The sequence below is a fragment of the Crocuta crocuta genome, unplaced genomic scaffold (genome assembly GCF_008692635.1).
Source record: "Crocuta crocuta isolate KB4526 unplaced genomic scaffold, BGI_CrCroc_1.0 scaffold143, whole genome shotgun sequence".
Taxonomy (NCBI): Eukaryota; Metazoa; Chordata; class Mammalia; order Carnivora; family Hyaenidae; genus Crocuta; species Crocuta crocuta.
Genome location: NW_027529175.1, coordinates 9,200,654 through 9,208,381, shown reverse-complemented (window position 1 = coordinate 9,208,381; position 7,728 = coordinate 9,200,654). Strand labels below are relative to the sequence as shown.

General features: G+C 41.0%; 1 pseudogene; it reads left to right on the top strand.

The window, feature by feature from the left end:
* Positions 1–3,104: 3,104 nt before the first annotated feature.
* LOC144226438 (glucose 1,6-bisphosphate synthase pseudogene) lies at positions 3,105–4,620 on the top strand (annotated as a pseudogene).
* Positions 4,621–7,728: the final 3,108 nt, after the last annotated feature.

Genomic DNA, 7,728 nt, shown 5'->3' with positions numbered 1-7,728 from the left:
CATATATCTAGTAATTTCACTATTCGGTATTTATATGAAGAAAACAAAAAGGTATATGCACCTCTACGTTTACTGCGGCATTATTTACGATGGCTAAGATATGGAAGCAGCCCAAGTGTCCGTGGATAGATGAATGGATAAAGAAGATGTGGTGTATGTACACAATGGGATATTATTCTGCCATGCAAATAATAAGACCCTGTCATTTGCAACAACCTGGATAGACCCAGAGGGTATTATGCTAAGTGAAATAAGTCAGAGAAAGACAAATACCATACGATTTCACTTCTGTGTGGAATCCAAAAAACAAATAAACAAAAAGCAGAAACAGACCCATAAACCCAGAGAACACACTGTTACCAGAGAGTAGGGGTAGGACAATGGGCACCATGGGTAAAGAGGAGTAGGAGACACAGGCTTCCAGTTACAGGGTAAGTCAGTCATGGGAATGAAAGGCGCAGCGTAGGGCAGACCGTCAGTGACACTGTAATAGTGACATATTGTGACAGGTGGCAGCCACTCCTTTGGGGAGCACAGCATAACTTAAGGACTTGTCCAATCTCTATGTTATATCCCTGAAACTAATGTAACATTATGTATCAACTACACTTCAATGAAAAAAGGCTGCTAGAATTAAGAAGTGAGTTCACCAAGGTTTCAGGATGCATAATTAATACACATACACACAGAATAATTATATTCCTGTATACTAGCAATGAACAACTGAAAATTGAAAATTATATTTACAATTGTATCAAAATATTAAATACTTAGGAACAGTTTTGACAAAATATTGACAAAAAGCCTGCATCCTCAGACCAAAACATTGCTAAGGGAAATTAAAGAATTTTCAATAAATTTTGTTGGAAAGATACACTGCGTTAATGATTCAGAGGACTCCATATCGTTGAGATGTCAGGTCTCCTCAAACTGATATATGGATTCAACATAATCGCAATAAATAAAAGCTTCTGCAGAATCCGTTTTATTTATTTATTTTTTAAATTTTTATTTATTTCTAGGAGAGAGAGAGAGAGAGAGACAGCGTGAGCAGGGGAGGGTCAGAGAGAGAGGGAGACACAGACTGAAACAGGCTCCAGGCTCTGAGCCGGCAGTCAGCACAGAGCCCGACGCGGGGCTCGAACCCACGAACCACGAGATCATGACCCAAGCGAAAGTCGGACGCTTAACCGACTAAGCCACACAGGCGCCCCTGCAGAATCCGTTTTATAAATCAATAAGGTGATTCTAAAATTCATATGGAAATGCTAAGGACCTAAAATAGCCAAAGCAGCTTTGGAAAAAGATTGGAAGATGTACACTGCCTGATTTCAAGACTTCTTGTAAAGCTGTACTTAGTAAGATAGTGTAAACTAATAGATCAAAGTAGAACCATACATGCATGAACAACTGATTTTCTTCAGAGACACAAAGGCAATTCACTTGAGGAAGAAGAGCCTTTTCAACATACGGCACTGGAGCAACTGGATATCCATATACCAAAAAAAATGAACTTCAATCCATAGTTTACCATAAATAAAAATTAAAAAATTAACCCAAAGTGGACCACAGACCTAAATGTAAAACCTAAAACTCTAAAATTTCCAGAAGAAAACACAAAAGAAAGTCCTTGAGGCCTTGAATTAAGCAAAATTTTCTCGTATATGACACCAAAAGAATGATCTACAGAGGTGTCTGGGTGCCTCAGTCGGTTAAGCATTCGACTCTTGATTTTGGTTCAGGCCATGATCTCACAGTTCGTAGGATCGAGCCCCTTGTCAGGCTCCGCACTGAGCTTGGAGCCTGCTTGAGATTCTCTCTCTCCCTTTCTCTCTGCCACTACCATCCTCACAGGCACATGTGCTCTCTCTCAAAATAAATAAATAAATAAATAAATAAATAAGAATGCTCTACAAAAGAACACACTGATTAATTGTACTTAATCAAAATTTAAAACTTCTGTTCTTAAAAAGACACTATTTAGAGAATTAAAAGACAAGCCACAGACTGGGAGAAAGTATTTACAAAGCATACATCTGATAGAGGACTTATGTTCAGCATATAAAAGGAACAGTCTAAAAAAAGACAACAATAAAAAATTTTAAAAAGGCAAAAATTTGAACAGACCACCAAACAAGACATGTGAACGGCAGTAGGCACATGAAAATATGCTTAGCATCACTAGGCTTTAGGGAAATGCGTTGAAACCAGGAGATTTCCAGGCTGCTGAGTCCATAGCAGGGATAGGAGCGTGGGGGGCCCTGAGAGAGCACAGATCTCCACAGCCCATCCCCCACACACTTGGCCCTATTCATTTCTTCCACTTAGCTCTTCCTGAATTGAATTCCTTTTAAACAAACCAGCAAACAATCCCAAAACAAAAGAGCAAATTGAAAATCTGTTCTGGAGTGGGACAAACGAGTTTTGAGATCATCTTTGTTGCCAAATGAGTTCTAGAACCTCGGTACTGGATTCTGCCGTGGGGGCAGGGTTTTGCTGTGTGAATGGCCTGACAGTGAAACATCAACGCAAACACAGAGGATGCACAAATGCCTTCAGGGGTGTTGCTAAGACTTCACAGGGGACTTGGTCTTGAGAGGGTATGACCCCCCCCCCTCGCCCCCCCAGCGTCAAGTAACTAGCTGCTACAGACTTGCCCATCTCACTGCTGCAGGCTTGCCCGGTGCCCTTGCTCCCCTCAGGGTAGGCTCCTGTACCAGATGCGTCCAGGGGCGCCTCCCACACCCGCAGGCAAGACAGCAGATACAAGGTTTATCAGGAGACTGGTGTTCACGTCTCTTGATAAAGAGATTCTGAAATGTATGGAAACTGTGTGGAGCCCTGGAATGGTCCCTGGAATGAAAATTTAGAGGCTGCTACTAGCACACTGAAGAGAGAGCCTCTGTAGGACACTTGCACGAGGTACATGAAAGATCTGAAAAAGATCCGTTTGCACAGGTAACTGAACTCAAAGACCACCTTGAAATGTGTACATGCGTCTTCTCATGGGGACAGACGTCACTATGGAGTTGGCTTTTCATATGCTTGGCTGTAAACCTACAATTCCTGAATCCAGGACTTGTTCCAGACTCGTCTACGGCTAAATGCTGCAGACCCTGGCGGCAGTGGCAGACCTTCGCGGCGACGGCCACTGGAGAGTTTTCACGTCCGCGGCTGTGTGAGGGGTGGGCATTTGATTGGAGGAGGAAAACTAAATCGAGAAAGGCCAGTGTGAAGCATGTGTATACATCAGCCAACACAGTCTCTTCGAAAAATCTGAAGCCAACTGCACTTAAAGAGGGGTTTCATTGTGAAGAAACATTAGCAGGATTTAAATGGATGACAGGAAGGCAGCTAACAGAGGGGAAGGCCCAAGGGTTCTTATCACAAGGAAAACATGTTTCTCCTTTCTTTCCTTTTTAATTTTATTTTTATTGTATCTGTATGAGAAGATGGATGTTAGTTGAATTGACTGCGGCGATCTTTTCACAGTAGCTGTAAATCACACCATCATGCTGCATCCCTTAAACCTATAGAGTAATATATGCTGATTATTTCTCAATAAAACAGTGGGGTGGGGGGGCGGGAAGGCCTCCTGGAACATGGGAAGGAAGTCCTTTTTGAATTTAAAGAGTTCATTGGTTTCCTGTGTGGAACTTCCCTTTGCATAAAGATGAGATGAGTGCAGCCTTTGTCGCTGCTAAGATGGTATCACACCTGGAAACCATGAACACAACATTGAAACAGCAACTGATTCTGGTTTATGAAAATATGGATATCATTCCTTAGATACTTCTTTATTTAAGTGTATTTATTTATTTTGAGAGAAAGAGAGCATGCACACACGTAAGCCAAGTAGGGGCAGAGAGAGAGAAAGAGAATCCCAAGCAGGCTCTGCGCTGACAGTCCACAAGGGGCTCTATCTCAGGAACCACGAGATCACGACCTGAGCTGAAATCGAGAGTCAGACGCTTAACCGTCTGAGTCACCCAGGTGACCTTTGAAAAAAATTTTTTTTTAAGATTTCTTATTTCTGGGGCACCTGGGTGGCTCAGTCGGTTAAGCGTCTGACTTTCGCTTAGGTCATGATCTCGCGGTTCGTGGGTTCGAGCCCCGCGTCGGGCTCTGTGCTGACAGCTCGGAGCCTGGAGCCTGTTTCAGTCTGTGGCTCCCTCTCTCTCTGACCCTCCCCTGCTCACGCTGTCTCTCTCTCCCTCTCTCTCCTAGAAATAAATAAAAATATTTTTTTTAAAAAAAAGTATATTTGAAAGGCTTCACAATTTGTATTCTCCAAAAGAATATCCAAACTTCTGTGTGATACTTGTTATATTGTATATACAGGACTTTACCACTGGATATGACAGAAGTAAGCTTCATATGAAATCCATGCTGCCTGTGAGCAGCCAGATGATTACATTTACTTCTCAAACTGGCTGTGTTGCTGCTGCTTGGATGAGCAGGACAGAACCAAACATAAAGTACTATGCAGAGATGTGCGTATTTCCTGACCAGAGTAATAGTGCCTTATTGGAAGAAGGATTAAAGAAATTCAGTAAAGCTCTGATTAAAAAATTTTTGAGCCTGGGGATGCCTGGGTGGCTTAGTCGGTTGAGTGTCTGACTTTGGATTCTGGAGCCTGCTTCAGATTCTGTGTGTCCCTACCCCACTCATGCTGTGTCTCTCTCTGTCTCCAAAAATGGAGAGATTGTAAAAAAATGTTTAATAAAAATTTTTGAGCCTTGTTAAGAGTGAGACAATCAGGTTTCCCTTTCTAGTGGGCCCCAGTGCATCAGTACTTTGCACTGGCATGTGGAGCAGATCAACCAAGAAAGCTATGCATTGAACTCTTGTGAACATTCTCTATCTAATCTGGACAAGTATCTTTTTTCCCTTTATTTCATTTATTTTTGGTCAGGTGACTAAACAACCTGCATAAATTTTAAATGAAATGGTCTTGAAATTATTCAAATTTTTCATCATCTTAAACAAAAGTCATTATATTTAAAGTATTATCATAACACTTTGCTCTTCCTTTAACAGAAACATAAGAATACAAAAGTGAGTTTTCTAATTAAAGTTTGATTAAACTTAGTTTCATATCTTGTAATTGTGTAGCCCATTTTTTAAAGGCATATAAGTGTTATCTAATTGTGAAGCTAGTTAAGGAAATTAATTCATAAAGTTGGCAAAAAAAAAAGTGGCATTGTTCCCCATTCACCGTGGTAAAGTGCCATTGTTACATCACAGATATTAATTTACAAATTACAGTATTTGAAACAGGCATTTAGCATTTGTAGTTTAAAACAGTGTTACAATATGTGCTGTCAGCCCCTCTGTTAAAGATACTCTTGGTGCGGTCTGTGGCGGGGGGTAACCTGGGTGGCTCACTCCGTTGAGCATCCGACCCTTGATTTCAGCTCAGGTCATGATCTCGTGACAATGATCTCATGATTGTGAGATCGAGCCCCAAGTCATTGGTTTCAGTGATGACAGCATGGAGCCTGCTTGGGATTCTCTCGCTCTCTCGCTCTTCCTCTTGTTCCCTCTCAATCTCTCTGCCCCTCCCCCACTCACATGTACATGGACAGGCACCCTCTCTCAAAATAGACATAAAGAAAAGATGCTCTTGGTGCAGTGTAAGTTTATTATATGTATTTACAATTATGACGTTCACTAAACAAAACAATACTGTTTTGTCAGATTTCTCAGTGAATTCTCAGGGTCTGGTGTGAACTGAAGCAGTGTTTCTGCATTGAATATGAATTAAATGTTTAATCTAATCCTTAGACAGCTAAAGAAAATCAAACTGCATAGGGGCTTCCTCTCTACATCAAATAAGTCTGCTGATGTAAAAAAAAATCTAAGAAGCTCCGAGTCTATTTAAAATTCTAACTTTTGAGTTATATTTTTATGAGTAGACTTATTCTTTTATCAGATGAAGTAATGCTAATTCCACTGATAAAAAAGATTTTAGGTATTAATGAAACACTAAATCAAAGAGCCAGTTTATTCTAACATTTGCTGGCTTCTATAGAATTTATGATCACATGGGTTCTATTTATCATCTTTAGGGTGGAAACCATTTTGAAAGGTCACTTTTGGTGGATTCTATGGTTCTGACCAAGATTTAATAGAGAAGTGCAGTTTAACCTTCCACAGTGCAGGATGTCCTGTGTAGCTCACAGAGCACCTATGCACTTGGAGCATACTGAGGAGGTGACAATCACTGGCCTTGGATAGACTCACACTAAACAAATTATCTAGAGGAGATACCACTGGTAAAGAATTTATTTCCTTAAAAACGAACAATGACATAAAGTTTGAACTGATTAGAATGTTCATTAAGTCTTGGGTGTGGTTTGTTGTGGCCATAAGCTAACATTTGGATGAACTCACAGAATCCAAATATAATTTTCAAATTATTGTATTGCCACAATTATTAATTTGCTTCTTCCTTACTTTCTTATAGCTGTATCTTATGCAAATGCAGAGCACCACTTTTCTGAATGTTTGTTTTCAAAGGCTTTGCACTAAAGAAGAAACATATAGAATTGTTTGTTTTGCTTTTTAGGAATATCGATTGTAATTTTGAAAGTGGCCTATATTCTACAAAGTAACCTGAACCAAGCTGTGTGTATGAAAAATATGTACATTTAGTGTGAGTAGCCAGTGTTTCAGTGACTGGAGAACAAAGTGGGAGCTGAAACATGAGGACAACCCATTCATTGTCCCTGAAGCCACCGCCATGACCAGGCCGTCTTCACAATGCCGTTCTGTATGAGAACGCTTCATTTGACTTTTAATATAACGCAGCAGCTAAGTCACCTTAATCTTATCTCACACACTTACCTGACAAGGTCAACTCAGCGATAGCTCAAGCAACCCAGGAGAGAGACAAGTGCTGGCCAGTTTAGGTCCCAGCCCTGGGCTCTCTCTGCATTGTTTATCTTCTTTATGAAAATATCATGGAAATGAATGAATGGTCACTGAGCATGCAGATCAACACCGAGATTTCCTAGAGCTTTGGGGAGAGGAAAAAAATTTGCGGAGCAAGATCAAAGCATACATTGGAAATAAACGAACAATAGAAAAGTCAATAAGGCAGCACAGCAAATGCCTCTTGTGAAGGACAAACCTATCATCACTCTAAAAGTGGGGGATAAATTGACTGTGGCTAAGTAGTTGACTTGTGTTTATTATTTGTTTTTGTTGGGCTTTTTTTTTTAGTATTTTTTTTTAAAGTAATCTCTATGCCCAACATGGGGCTTGAACTCAGGACCCCAAGATCAGGAGTTAAACACTCTAGACTGAACCAGCCAGGTGCCCTGAAGATTTTGTTTTCAATATAAAGTGTTGCTCTTTGTTGTTTTTTTTTTTAATATTTTTTTTATTTTATTTATTTCTAGGAGAGAGAGAGAGAGAGAGACAGCGTGAGCAGGGGAGGGTCAGAGAGAGAGGGAGTCACAGACTCTGAAACAGGCTCCAGGCTCTGAGCTGGCAGTCAGCACAGAGCCCGACGCGGGGCTCGAACCCACGAACCGCGAGATCATGACCTAAGCGAAAGTCGGACGCTCAACCGACTAAGCCACCCAGGCGCCCCAAAGTGTTGATCTTTGGGTGACAGGGAGGCTCTGGGAGTTTGGATACTTTGGAATGTCTTTATGTGCGAGGCAGGCCACCAGCTTCTTCAGCAGATCTTTCCTGGAACTGATGCAGCAAAGACGAAGA